General features: G+C 39.1%; 1 protein-coding gene across 1 annotated transcript in view; it reads right to left on the bottom strand.

Annotated features, from left to right (window-relative positions):
- Positions 1 to 15,726, bottom strand: part of LOC128873698 (lachesin-like) — a 67,553-nt gene extending 51,827 nt beyond the window's left edge. Inside the window, exon 1 of the mRNA XM_054117452.1 lies at positions 15,129 to 15,726. The gene's annotated coding sequence lies outside the window, so the exon portion shown is untranslated. The remainder of the gene's footprint in view (positions 1 to 15,128) is intronic.
- Positions 15,727 to 15,989: the final 263 nt, after the last annotated feature.

The following is a 15,989-nucleotide window of genomic DNA, read 5'->3' as shown; positions in this document are numbered from 1 at the left end:
TGGCAACATGGAAATAGACCATTATGGGTCCCGATACAATAATATGTCAAGTGCGCAGCGAATTATCGGCATACCTTCGCCGCACGAGCGTAATGTACCGCGAGGCAAGTCGTACCTACAACGGCAGAATCCGCCAATAATTAGCACGGGAGGGGGAATCCCCTTTGGAAAATTCGAGGTACAAACGTGATAGCTAGCTCAAATGCCGACACGATTGTGTTTGAAGAGACACGCTGGAATTGCTGTCGTCGCGGTAGCGTTGTACCAGTCTAAGCGGCCGCTTAGGACAGTCGGGTCTCGAAAAGGATCGGACCCGCTGGTGGAAAGCCAGAGAGGCACCCGGTGGGGTTCGGGATGGCAGAAAATACGAAGGACGAAAACGAAAGAGTGAGAGACGGCGAGAGTTATGCGCTACAAGCGGAACCAACACAGGAAGCTCATTAAGTTGCACCCCGCGGCTGAGCCGCGCACAGAGAGATACACCAGGTGCCCCCTTTTACCCCCTTCGCTCGTCGCGTCGCCACCTGTTCGGGGCTCCGTTGTTTGCCTCGATGCGCGGACGCACGACTCCTACGCATTCAGTGTCACCTTCGTTAGGCGACATTGAGAAAAAATTATGATAATGACGAACGCGCCCGAGGGTGTTCCCGCCCCGTGCTTTCTCCAGATTTCGCTCCTTTTCTCCGTCACTGTTTGCCCGTTAATGCCGAGACTCTGCTGGCTCCGACGAATCCCCGGCAAAGCATTCGACCGACCCACCTCTCTCGGCGAATAAAATTTCGAACAACGCGGGGTACAATAAACCGTGTCGCGAACCACCTGCCATAAATAAGCCTCGAATGTTTCGCGACGGGAGCGATGAATCGCGCGACACCCCTGCTACGCGAGCTATTGACTTCGTTCATTCAATGTTCGCGGGGGGTGATCGTACTTGGCGATTTCTCTTCGGAATTATCGAGATTCTTTAATCAATTTCCGCTCTGGTTTCTCCGGGAAATAATTTTTAACGGTTAATATCCGGGAAGATGATTTTTGGTATCGTTTGGAGGACGTGTTTGGGGGATGAGGGAATGTTTGGAACGTCAGATTTAACACTAGAGACGCCACAAGCCCATATGAAAGAAATACAACCCCCCCCCCCCCCCTCCCCCCGCCCCCTAGATCTTTGAGGAGCGAATCGATTAATAAAATAGCGTTAAATCTCCGTTCTCGAGGAAATAATCGTCAACGATTAAGATCCAGGCGGCGATATCGATGGTGTTAGATGCGTGGGTGTCCATAATGACGATTGATATGATGCAGAACACGATTTTTGAGTTTCTAAGGCAATGTTTGAAACACCTGATTTAACACTAGAATATTTTTTGGGGGGTGAATCAATCAATAAAATTGCATTCAGTAATTTTAAGAAGAGGTCTAAGGTACACGAGTCTAATTGAACAGCTTGGTACAACTTTCAGTGTTAAAATAAATTTTAAACGAGGTGAGCAATGAACTTATTGTTGGTCTTTTTTCGACAATTTCTCTTGTTTACTTTACCTCATGCCCACTAAAATGTTTTGCAATCTCGAAACTTTTAGAAGATATTTCGCAGAGTGTGTATGAGAGCCACTTTGACGGTGAATTGGGGACACAAAACCAACGGGAAAAGTTCATATAGACACGTGCAATAAAATTCAGGAACAGAGAAGGATATAATAAACCGTATCTCGAACCACCTGCTATAAATGAGCTCCAAATATTTCACGTTCTCATAGACGAATTGACTTCGCTTTCTACCAGGGTAAGAAATTAAGAGAATTGCGGATCACTCATCTCCTAAAAACCTGTATAGTTATTTGGGGACTCCTTAAACTCTTAAGGGATGAATTTTTAATTTTTAGTTTCTTACAGCGAACCCCTTTTATAATTCATTTTATTTAAAGTACAACAACAATATAGAGTACATACATTTCTTAACCTCTCGAGGGATGAATTTTAAATTTTAAATTTCTTACAGCAAACCCCTTTCATAATTAATTTGATTTAAAGTATGAGAACAATATAGAGTACATAGAGTATGCATGGTGTCTCACTTTATTATCGTATATTTTTTAATTCTAAAAGATGTGATCGTAAATAGCGATACATTTTTATATAAAAGCAAACGTACACATATGTACGTACCAACATGCCTAGAGAGATTAAAAGGACCTGCTACCCTAAAATCGTGGAATGATCATAGCAAGTGATCCTGCTGGGGGAATTCTCGAGATTTCTTAACGAATTTCCACGTTCCGTTTTCCGGAACCAACGATATTGAAGTATCTCAGGATTCTCGATACACAAAGAAAATATTTCGCAGTCTCAAGAATCTTCGAAGATATTTCGAGTAAAGGGTGCATAGCGATACGTAAAATCCATTTCGGCAGTGGGTTAGGAGTACAAAAACGTTGGAAGAAGTTTATAGCTGCTTCCCACCCTTTAGTTACTATTTTGATTCACAAACTGAGATTACTGAATCTGCTTAATCGGATTAGTAGGTCGATTTTGCATTTATTTCTGGACTAATGACACGATTTATTGGAAGAAGTTTTATTAAACTTCGAATGTGATTTATGCATAATGAGTGCATCGACAGTCATAATAAATGGATGAGTCGCGCAGCGCTTATTCCTGGTCTGTTCGTTTCTCGGATTGAAAGACGCTGGGATCTTATCTACAGGGCCATTTAAAAACGCTTGTTTATTCAGTACCCATTATCAGCGTTGGGAAACTTTTCCGGTGTATATGAGAAAGCTGTCAACGAATCTATCAAGACTAGTAACGTGTATGAAAGATTCGGGGCGTGACACGACGTTTGCAATAAAAGATGTAACTTTAAAAGAAACAAGAAGAAGAAGGACACGATTGGTAACTAATGACACATACTAAAAAAACATACTAAAAATATACATAGAATACGTTGAATATAACGTATCAATTAATACGATAATTTAATACTTCGTTTCGCACGAGTCCACGCGTCTCTCGGTTACGTTTAGCATGTATTTATCATGTTAGCTCATAAATGCATAGAATTCGCAATCTAGTAATGAATAATTAAATTGTACGTTCCCCTGTATTGTTACTCTTTACTTCGTTTTTTTAATAGCTTCCGACACATGTTGAGTTTCTATAGACGAATACGTCTCTCGTAGTCCAATCCTAATTATACAAAAACGAACGAACATGTAAATACACCTACACGTACTCAAAAGGGTTAGGTGCGTTCTTACTCAGAGATAATTGTACCGTCTTATCGCAGTCCTCTCCCAACGCTCTTCCACTTTTCTGCGTCTGCAGTCCTTTCATCGCGCTGGACGCATCGAGGGATGTTATATGGGAAAAGTGACGAAAGTGAGCGACAGAAATAATGGACAGGTTTGGGTAGAGTGGCTTTCCGTTCGGTAGGGGCATTTGTTCCGCCGACAGTAACTCGCGCCTGTAATAAACATGCCGTGCCAGCAGATTGACTGATGATACCGTTCCCCGGTAGATGTTATTGGTTGCACCTACAACCTTTCGGCATCGGCCAGTATTCAATACTTCGACGGGCGTCGGTAATTATTGCGCTAGCACCTCGTTTTTTCTTTTCTTTCCTTTTTCTTTTTTGTATTTCCTCCCTCCCGTAGATTTATCTTCCGAAGAACGCGGTGGGAAGTCGTTTGAGACGAGGCAAAGAGAACAGAAGCCGACCGAAGCTCGCGAACCGACTGCAGGGAAGCTGAAGCGACGACAGTCGGATGGGTGTTGAAGTAGTCGGATTTAGCTTCATTTTCACCGCGGAAGAAAGAGAAAGGATCAAAAGTTTGCATCACGAAGTCGTATTTCGCTCCATTGGGAAAGTGGAACGCGACGACCGTAAATGGCAGGGAAGATCTATTTAGACGAACGTCGAATTAATAATCGATTTAAAGAAAAAGTGATCATTTTCTATGCTGCTATTTTGAATTTGTACTATTTTGGGGGGGAGGAGGCCTTACGTAGGATTATTCGCACACAAGGTATTTCACCGTTTTAAAAGACAAACTTTAAATCTAACTTTATGCATTGATTTGTTCTAATAACGAGCAACGATTACTTTCAATTTTCGAACGAATAAATATTCGATAATAAAGATCGACAAAAACTTGTATCGTTCTTTTAGTCTTTAGGTAGAATTATTTGTACACAAGGTATTTCACCGTTTTAAAAGACAAACTTTAAATCTAGCTTTATGCACTGATTTGTTCTAATAACGAGCAACGATTACTTTCAATTTTCGAACGAATAAGTATTCGATAATAAGGATTGACAAAGACTTGTATCGTTCTCATAGTCCCTAGATAGGATTATTTGTACCCAAGCTATTTTATCATTTCAAAAGACGAAGTTTAAACCTTGCTATTTCTTACATGAATTGATTTATTCTAATCATAAACAAAAGTTATATTCAATTTTCGAACGAATAATTATTCAATAATAAAGACCGACGGAGTACGAAAATATCCATTGATGTCTTCAAGATAATTCATAATACATTTTCTGAAAATGGAAAAAAAAATACCAGTTATACACCTGCAATCGACATTTCCTGAATTAATGGAATGAAAAGCGTGTCGGTATTTTCCATCTAAAAACTTTCGTAACGCGAATAGGCAAAATATTAATATACGGATTCACACACGTTCCAGGAAAGGAAAACTGTCAGAATTTTAATGGATATATAATCCCGCGAACGCTTTTATTCTAAAACATGTTCCGTGTTACGCGTAGCGAATACGAATTTCGCTTTTATATTTCGCACTTTTACCCATTTTCCGAACCAACGACGGTATCGCTAATTCCATTCGCGTTAGAATGTTCATGTACGCAGTATAGTATTTGTATCACTTACAATGCGATACGAAACGTCGTGTCTAATTCGGCTCGGCCGTACGCCGACAATTTTACGGGCGTTCCGTGAATCATTGTAGTCCACTCGCTAGGAAACAGCAGCCCGCATCGAGCATTTCTAACAGTTTTTTCCGCGAAGATAGCCGAAGCACACGTACCGCGACGCAAAACAGCTGTAACGCGAAAAACAAAGTCGGATACGTCGGATGCACATGCACGCGAACTTTGTTCTATTATTTATTTTTCTGCGTAGAATGTACTCTCGAAGTTGCGCTCATATTTTACGAAACACTCTGTATATCCACGCTTGAACGTGACAGTCGGTGGGTTTACTCTGGATAGTAACCATTTTTATATATTCTTTTTCTTCTTATTGTATTGTACCTTCGCGATCCATTTTCATTTTTGCGTCACCTGTAATTGCATTCGACGGTCCTTCTCCGATTTCGGACGTTTATCATTCGCTCCTCTATCTAATACCGCCAACGCGGTAAATCTTGTCGCAAAAATTTTATGAAAGAATCTATGATTTACCTGTTATTCTGACACAATGGCAGACGTTGTCCTACGTCGAATTTTTAACCCTTTGCACTCGAGGCCTTTTTTTTTGGTATCTACCAGCAACTCGAGATGCTTTCTTAGCATTCTATTGCCACGAATGCTAAGATTATATTGACTTCGAAAATGTGATCTCTAATTTGAGATTTGAGAATCAGGCCACCTTTGCCTCAACGACAATCATTTTTTTGGCACTTCGAGTTCCAACGAAATTGAACCTAAAGAAAACCTCTAGTGGCGACTGAGAGTCACCTCTCGAGTGGAAAGGGTTAATAATATACTCTCAATTAATCCCGCGCAAAGTGACCATTAACCCCCTAAAATCAGTCAAATAATCACCCACTTCAAGGTGTAAATCCTCCCCCTTGAGAAACAGTAACCTAAACCAACAAACCTATAAATAATGGTACCTATAATAATATTAACAATGCGGTCATTTTCCACGGTACGTAAAGCAAGAATCGAATGAATATAAAGAACGAGCAAACGTAAGTCTGGTACATCACGCGATACAGTCAAATTGCATAACTTCGCACTGTTATAAATGAAATTCGCCAACAGTACAATGACGGGAAGCCAATATTTTGTAGGCATACCACGACAAACATGACGAAAGTGTCGTGATATCGAAAGAGTGGCATACGAACAATTCTTCATTTGTAACCCGCGCGCAGATTTGAAAATTTATCGAAAGGAATACAAAAGCGAATCGGGAAGGCTTCGAAAATGGGTACATTGGAAATAAAATTGAACGAGCACCGAAAACGACGATTTTCGAACGTAATACTTTATTTCATTGCGTTCATCGGCTCGGAACTGAGACTTCACAAAGGATTCCAAGTTGCATAACGATGCAGCGATAAAAAGGATTTGTAAATGATCAGAAAAGGATTCCTAAGGCGGCCGTATACTGGATGGGGTGAAAAACGCGACAGAAGAAAGAACTGATTCTACGAATCGGAATGTATTCGGACGATGGAATATTTCTCGTACGAAATTTCGATAAAAATTCGTAGTACGAACGACCCGCAGACTTGGAAACGTTTGAAATAATCATTTGAAATTGTATTTAAAATATTTAAATTACTGTATTATCTCATTTCACGTTTGTTTCATTTTCTAAACACAATCACGCTATTTTGTTTCATAAATATAATTGTCCAACTTTAAATAACGACATACCGAGTGAAATAACGAACTACTTTTTTTTCTTTTAAAAGAGAAATTAGTATATCAAATATACTCCCATTAATTTGTTTGCCTGCCGATCGTCCATCATGCGAATTTATAACTTCAAATACGCGATGTAAAAATGATTTATATAAATTGCAAATATACAGGATATCCAACAGGTTTCGATGGAAGCTTCGATGTCGTATTCCGCGAAAATCAAATGAAAATTTCATATGTTTCGTTCGAATACATTAATTCCCTATTTGCAAATGACGAATAAATATGGAATGGAGTAAGTTTATTATCTAAAATAAAATGTTTTTGAATAGCGTTTCGGGAAACGAAAGATAAAAATGTTATTCCGAACGTTTAATGTTTTTTTTTATTTAAAATGAATTTGATTCGAGTCCGTTCCAAAACTGATCGCGGTTTCAAGAGATCATAATGCTGATCTGTTATACTCCATGTTCGACAATGAAACTTTTTACGGTAAAAATTTATTCTATCGCTTCCAGCGATGTTTGCGTGAATGCACCTCCCCCATTCGATAATTTTCAGTCCACCCTGTGTACGTTAGCCATAGGAAATCTTTTCCGATCGTTTACAAAAATCCTTTTTTATCGCTGCGTCGTTACACAATTTGGTAACATCGTAATACTCGATGAAATTAAAATACCTCTTAATTGGGGAACACTCGTGCGCGTAAAACGGCCAATTTTCGAGCGAAAAAAAAAAGCGGTTCATCCTTTTATTTCAGGGGATGATTTTTTCAAGCTTTTACGTAATCGTCCTACTTTCTCTTTCTCAAATGGCCAGGAATTTTCCACTCTAAAATGTCTATTCCACGCGAAAATGCAATATCACGACAATCGCGTCCTTGTTCAATTCCCGTGCTACATTTAGTTTCTAATGGTCCAGTCGCTTTAAATTTGATTATAGAAAATATTTTTATCAAGCTGTCTGCTATTTAATCCTCGCGAATCACTTGTAAAATGTATCGCAGTTATCGTCGACGAATCATTTTTCGCGCCTTTGACGAATGTAAAAATTTATTTAAAAGATTTTTCAGAGAGGCTTTCCGATTTTGTTTTCAGTGAAACACAAATGGTACGGATTATATCTAATTTTCAATGAAAGTACACACGATCACAATTAAAAGTGATGCACGATGTCGTTTATATATCTATAACAACACGGCTAACGAGCAGTGTTTCATTGTCGAAAAACGTAATCCTAAAGCTCCTTTTGGAAAACTCTTTGTCTGTTAAAAATTGATTTTTTATACCAGCCGAAAACCTATTACAAATTATTCGCGCAAAGGAATATTTAACACGTTCGCTTCCAAACTCGTGAAAATGTCTACAAAGTTAAAATTTGACTCGAGACTATTGCAGATTGCATAATTTAACATCTGTTATAGTATTTAATTTCTTATCTTCGTCAAATGCACGAACACTATTCAGATTTTTTTTTCATTATGGACTATACTTTGGAATTAATTCATTTATTTCCTTGATAAAGTGTTCTGTCGCTAATTTCTGGGTTAGCAACGTGTTAATCCATTCTTTGTAACGATTCAGCGAAGAGTATATTTTTTCACGTGGTTTTATTCCGCGGGTTTCATTCCAGAGTGACTGAACCGTAATTATCTTCTTCGCCCTTTCTTTTGTTCGAGGGGATTGAAGTAACACGGTGCATTGTTAATAAACTAAGCCTGATTTACAGCGTTCGTCGTAAAGAAAACCGGCTTAAATTCGAAAGTAATTACCTAGCTGGCGGCAGGTTGTGAAAAAAAAGGGATGCAAGCGTAAATCACGATACATTAAGGGTAACCGCGGTAAACTACGAGGTATTAGGACGGAATTTGAAAGTTGGAAACTTTCGCTGCCGACGTTTTGTCCAGTTCGATCTTTATAACGAATTACTTGACCGACCGAAGTTTCCGCGTTACTGGGCAAAATATAAGCAGACAGCGGGAAATCCAAAAAAGATTCTTCAGAATTTCGCAGACACGTGGCTACCGACACAGTTGATGTATGGTACGGGGATGACGAGACGAAGTAGACGATTTTAATCAATAATAAAAATTATTATTGAAATTGCAGGTGTGAGATAGTGTGGCGTATTATAGCTTTGTTTTGGATTCGAATTGAACGAGTTTGAACAAAAATTCACTATACTTGTGAATTTTTCCTTGTGGACGCTAAGTGTAGAAATTAATTCTGTGCCTTTACATTCAATCGTTTATACCAGTAGTTTGTATAAAAATATTTCCAATGTCTCTAAAATGAATTTATTTAGGTAGATAACGTAAGTCTCAATTTGATGGCCATTACATCGTATCCTATACACGAAATTTAACACTGGTTTAACAATGGTACTTGGCACTTATTGGGTGTAGAAATTAATTCTCTATCTTCACATTTAATTATTTGCAGCTCTATTAGTTTAAACAGAAATATTTGTTGGTCACTTTATAACTATAGCTCTCTTGTATGATTGGAAGAAGATAATAAGTGGTACAGTTTTCTTTTTAATAAATAATAAGTTTGCCACAGTTTAAGTACAGAATTAATTTCTACACCTAATATAATTAATGGTTATTTTTATTACCGTCAAGATCTTAAATGTATTCCGACATTTGCTTTGTAAAAGAAGTAACTGCAGTTCTTCCAATTTGAATATTTTAAGCGTCGATCGAGTGCAACGTTTTTTTTTTAAATAGAACTTCTATTTAAGATTCGAACTGAGGTCGAAAGCGTTTTACATCGATGATGAAAGCTCCATGACCGAAACCGCGAATGGGGTTTATTTCGCGAATTAACCGTAGAGCAATAGTAAATCGAAAGACCTCGGGTATTGCAGTTCCTTATTGAGAAATATCTAGGAATCCTCTGTTTTGATTGCACGGATAGGGGGATAAGATATCTGTTTCGCATATACACACACGAAGGAAATGAGATTTGCTATGCATAGAAAAATAAACTGAGCCTTGTTCCCATTTCCCGTTACAACTATATAAAATCCAATAGGCGTTCAACAGGGCACGTAACGGCGTTCGAAGAAGAACGCATACGTTCGGATGGAAATTCCAAAATATTTTATCGCAATTAACACGTTCCCTGCCAACCTGTTTTTCCCAAACTTTTCGTTTAAACGTGTTTAAACCATTTGATGTTTTCCATTCGGAGCGGCATGTATGCGCAACTAGGATCGTGAGGGTTAAAACCCAAACCGAAGTCGAAAACGTTTTACATCTGTATACAAGAATGTATATAAGAATGAACCTAGAAAGCTGAAATTTTGCGCAGAGGTTTCCTTTATGACGTATTCAAGGAATAATAAAAGATATTTCGAAATTCAACCCCTAAGGGAACAAAAAGGGGTTGCAACGTTCGTATGGGGAATATCTTATGTGCGATCGGATTTGCTTGAAACTTGATCTTAATGCTCTTTGATACAATTCATCAAACACCTATTTCGGCATTTTGAAAAAGTCAACCCCTGAAGGGGTGAAAACGGGTCGTATAGAATAAGAATAGTATTCCACGCGGGTGAAACCGCGGAGCACAGCTAGTCGATAATAAAAATGATCGGATATGTACCATAAATGCTGCACTTGGCGCGGGACCTGTTAAACAAAAACGTCCTAGACGCGTATCCATCTCTACGCAACCCCCCTCTACCCTCTGCGTCGATCTGAAAGTCTCGCGAGTTGTCGAAATTCCCCCAGCTAATTATTTCCGAAGTCGTTTTACTCCGACGCTATACACGGGGGAACGGAAAGGAAGAAAAACCGGCGGATAACGGAAACACCGCACCAGTTTTATTTAATTCAATCTTTAAAAGTTTTAACTAAGGAGGACTTCGCAGACATCGGTTACCACCCCTTTTCCAAGCCCTCCCCTTCCCCTCCCCCTCCCCACCCTTCTATCTCGCTCCTCTATTTTCTCGTTTCTCGCCAACACCACCGCCACACCGATCCCGTCGTTCCCCTTACGACCTCGCACTTCCACTATCCTCGCGACATTGCCCGAATTTTGAACATTAGTTTGCGAACCATTTAGCACAACTACTCGGTCCCAGCGAAGCGCACTTCGAATCACGGTACATACATCGGGTCGTGCAGCTTAAACCGCAATGCTTAGTACCGTAGCACTCGCAGTGCAGTCATTGTACATTATGCTCCGCGGAGTCTTCATCCCCTTCTGGGGGCGTATAACAGCTATCCCCCGCCCCTCCTCGAGTCATGTGCGAAGATAATTAGGAGGGGAAAAAAAAAAAGAAGAGAGAAAGCAATTACACACTTTCAGCGACGTTACCACGGAATTGAAGCAACTTCGCGACGGCGGAAGAATGCGTTCGTTTCCCGTGAAAATTACCCCCTAGAACGCCGAACTTCAGCCCCTGGCCCTTGGGGCGGGGGGCGGGCAGGGGGGGGGGAGTGGTGGTGGACCGAAGGTGGAAAATTTTAAGCTTTATTTCGAGCGAAAGCTCAATAGTCCTTTGGCCCTTTCTACCTCGCGGTTTAATTAGATCTGGGGAGTGGTTGACACTAGCATTAGCACTGGCACTGGCATAGATGATGCAGTCGAGATTGGAGGAGTGAGAATTATTTTCTTAAAAAATTTGCCGTGGAGGAAGTACACCCCCGCTTAGAAGCATAGGGACACTTACTTAATAGAAATAAATAACTTTCATTAGATATTTATTTCTATTAAGTAAGTGTATTTGTTTCTATTAAGTAAGTGTATTTATTTCTATTAAGTAAGTGTCCATATGCTTCTAAGCGGGGGTGTACTTCCTTCCTAAATTTTTTAAGAAAATAATTCTCACTCCTCCAATCTCAACTGCATCACCTATGCCAGTGCCAGTGCTAATGCTAGTGTCAACCGCTCCCCAGATCTAATTAAACCGCGAGATAGATGGATCTAACGAAAGTTGCATATCTATTAATATCAATTATATCATTTATCTTTCGATATTTTTATGCTGTATTAGCGAATATATTTTATTAATAGTCTTTTTCTAATATCACATTAGTAATGATGAAAACTATAGGGATAACTAGATAATGTTAAAATTTCTTTTACCAAACTTGGATACCATTAATTTCTTTGTTATTTATTTTGTAATATTTCGCGATAAATGTGTTTGATATATCGAACATTCTTTCTGAACTTTTCTATCTAAACGATCCCATAGTTTCACTATAAAATTTAATATTATTAAATGTTGTTAAATACACGTACAATATAGAATTCACGGTGTACAGTAATTATTCATCGAAAGTAGTAAGCGTCCACGTATGTCCATATATTTATGAGCGATGGTGTATGTTAGTTTCGACTTCTACGTTGGGGAACGTAACGTTAGATCGACGTTAAAATTAACGTGAATGTTAATTCGACCTATGCACTTCAAACTGAAAGTGACTCAGTCGTTAAGAATTTATTGAAATTTGTATGTTAGGGTAATTGTATTAGCCGCAGAAATTAATTCTGTGGCTTTGAAGAGGATGACGTTCGGTTTCGGCGATCAGAATTTTTGAAAACTATTATTTCTGTTATTTCTCTGTTATTCGACATCGCGCAAAGTAGCGACTAATAGCGCTACATGAAAATGCAATTTATGGGCGAGCAGACGTATTTCCCTCACATTGCGAACCTCATTCAGGTAAGCGAACCTCATTCTGTATAGCTTCTTGCAGTAGGTATGAGAAATTGGCTGTCGAACTTTGCGAAGAATAAAAGGCGTCGGTTGACAATGGATTATTATTTTACGTATCCTCGTCTACTTTCGAAGCACGAAAGTCATCGATATTTTTCTAGACACACTTCTGAGATCCTTTAAGAAATCGTCATTTCACGTGCAGTTATAAACGCGTGTGGTCGCTACAACTTTGAAGGTGTCTTTGCTGAAAATTCAAGTACCGTGAAAAGCAACAGAAAATTAATGCGATTTTTTCACGAACAATACACATTATAACGATCTCATTAATGCTTTGTGCGCCTGCATTTAGTTTTAATTAAGCTTTCGGTGGCAGAAATGGCGAACCTGAGGAACGAGTGTCCAAGGTGACACATGAGAAAATTTGATTGGCAGGTGGCCCAATTCTAAATAAAATTCATTTTATGTATGAAATTTAAAAAAGCATGAAAGCCTTTAAAAGCAAATACGAATTGAAAATATTTTTGAATAGACGCACAGATCTCCCAACAGAATAACATCACTAAAAATAAAAAAGCGATGTGTTTGCTAATTTTTTTCACTGGTTTTTCAGAGCTCAAAATTCAATTGAAAGGATTTTATGAAAGTGAGATATAAAAGGCTTGGGTATCATTCATAAAATTAATATCTTACCGAAAGCTTCGTAACTGTCGTATTTTTTATTGTATAAAGCATCAAGAACAATGCTTATTATTTTCGATATTCCTTAATCGATGTGACACGCGATGTATCGTTAAATTTTGTTATTAATTTGTGTCACGCGGCCATTAAAGGGCTCGCCAAGGTTCTACGCGGTTAGGCATATCTGTTATTAGCCCTAATCATGCATTTTTAATATTTTTTTTTACTTCGTGCCATATTTTGATTAATCTTGCGATAAGTTATCCCAAAAATTAGTTGCAGCTTACGCCTACGACTTCAAACGAAGTTTCTGAAAGCGATCGTATCGAAACTATACCTACTTCGTCACAACTACAACGCGAATTTTATGCATTTATGATACAAGTTAATATAGTAAATACAAGCTGATACAGTAAATCCATCCTAAACCAAAAGATACGTGTACAGATACGCAAGAAAATAATAACATTACTATATTAACCGTAGAAATTAATTCTGTGCCTTTATTCACACCTATGAACAAATTTCAACACTTGGCATACCGAATAACGACGAGAATGATAGTATTGGTTCTATTTTCCCGAACGTGTTCAGCAAATCAATGGAACGACACTGATGCATGTCTCCTTGCTCCAGAAGCCCACTTTGAACATTTCCTCCAAAGTGCAACTTTAAACGACTGCCCAAAATATTCGTCCAACTCGAGACAAAAGGGTTTTCGAGAAACGCGATCGTGTGCCATTTTTCGTCGACACGATTGACAAAAGGAACATCCTTTCCACGGATCCATTCATACAGAAACTACAGAATTCAAAGATTGTACGAAACTCGAACATGCGACCAGTTACAGCAACGCGCAGAGAAATTTCTTTTTTGAAATAGTCAAAACTGTACCACTAACTACTCCCTGAACTGATCAACACTTCGATCGCCATGTCACCCATATATGGGTGACAGTGTTTTGTAGACATCACAGGAGATGAATTTAAATGAAATTCATGAATTTTGATGTGGTTACAAAACTAAATACCACGATAAATGTTTCATTAACTAGACTCCGATAGTCTAAATAATATTTAATCTTAGCAGAAATTTTCAAGAATATTCGTTTGGCAATCAACGTGTTAAAAAGTATCTTCTCGGCGTAGATGGTTAAAATCGATCTAATCGAAGCAACAAAGGGCAATTTTCAATTCTGGTCGTTCATCCATATCGAATGAAAATAATATTTATTAATTTCCGAGTACACAGTAGGGGTTGATTTTTATCAAATATATTTGAAGGCACGCGAAATTGAATGTATCTCCACAACTCAACGTTCGGGTACCGTTTACGAATAAAGAATCCCCATAGGTGGGAACTGATAATGCACATTTATCAGATTAAATTCGCGCGCGCCGCTTTTTACATTTTATATTCCGAACGTTGAAAACACTGGAGCTTTCAATTAACCGGCACGCCGCTTCTTTTCGATATTACAAAGGGGCGCAATTACACGTCGCGCTTAATCGTTTAAGAGTGACATTTACGTTAGTTAATTGAACCTGGATGCATCGTTCCAGAAATATAGGGCATCTTTCGCTGCCGAAGGAAACGAGCTTCAATCGGGGAGGAAAAAGCGAGTTCTTTGCACTTGTTCGAAGCTCAATAGTGTCATTAAACCGCGTCTACGCTCTACAAGTGCTCGATTCTACGAACGATTCTCCCTCTAGAAATTTGCCAAGAAATAATTCAAGACGCGCCGAGTAAAAGAATCGAGGATCCGTTGTGCGCGTAGCTTTCAAATGTCGCGTAGCGACGCAAACTAATTTAAATTCGAGATAAATCCGCCACACACTCCCTTTCAAACGCCAACAATTTCTTTCGAATGGAGTTTCGAGAGCTTTTAGAAACTCGTTTCCTTCGTTGATATCGTAATCTAAAGGCAGCTAAAAGTTCGTCTCGCGAGAGCGTTTCACATGCTCGTGCAAACAAACGAATCGATCTTTGCTCTCGGAAACCGAGTGGAAACCACTCGGAATTAAAAACTGTAATTAAAAATTAAATCGTTCGTTTGTCTTTGGCCAACTTGTTAGGATTGGATACGTATTATGATTGGATACGTTGAAATTAAAAAAAAAAAATTACAAAATGAATAGAAAATGACTTACCGCGCACACACGCGTGACGAAGTTTAAATATTGGACCGTGTCAGCCAATGACGCGATGATCTGAGGGCATAACTGTTGCTCGTCCCGAGATGATGCTCCGACCGAGCGTAGCACGTACGTCGAGGAGTGCCGCGTACCGTACTAACGGACAGACGGTGCGCGACTGTGCTCCGAACACCCTCGCGATCTCCCTTTTATGGGCTTTCTCACAGCGCGTCCACCCGTACCGTCGACTCTTGCTACTTGTCCGCTCCAACCCTTGCTACCCTCGCCCAATCGCGAATTTCCCCAAAACGCATCCCACTCTCGCAGTTCCACATCTGCTTTCGAAAATAAAAAGTTTCGTCAAGAAGTAAAACGGTCGAATTGATCCAAAATAAAGCTAGTTGGATATTAATACCAAGGAAACGAATACAAATTCTGATCTTTCCTTTTGAACGATGTTTGCACGTGTGTTGAAGATTGTGTACATCCTGATTTGTCCTCTTGCAGGATGATCAATGCTTGTTGAAGACCGCGAACAATTTTTGTTAGCCTAATCTGCTTGGTACAACCCTCTGTTACATAGTATCGTTATATGTATAGGAGCCTTACAGGATATGTCCAAGAACCAGTTAAATTGGAGAACTTAGTTGAGGAACAATAGTAGTGTTGGGAATAAATTAATAAAATTAATGAAAAAATCAAAGTTGTTTTTCATTGGATTCCTCGCCTTCCTTACCTTCCCTTTCTTACCCGATAAAATCTAGCTATAATCAACTTCGTTCACTATCAAAGCTCGTATAGATGATGTAAAAAATCGATTTTACTCCAAGAATCCTGCCACGATGTATTTGAAAGCTTGCTAATTCGCGTCAACTG

The sequence above is a fragment of the Hylaeus volcanicus genome, chromosome 3 (genome assembly GCF_026283585.1).
Source record: "Hylaeus volcanicus isolate JK05 chromosome 3, UHH_iyHylVolc1.0_haploid, whole genome shotgun sequence".
Classification (NCBI taxonomy): domain Eukaryota; kingdom Metazoa; phylum Arthropoda; class Insecta; order Hymenoptera; family Colletidae; genus Hylaeus; species Hylaeus volcanicus.
Note: the sequence above shows the minus strand (reverse complement) of the source record. Positions and strands in the feature narration are given on the sequence as shown.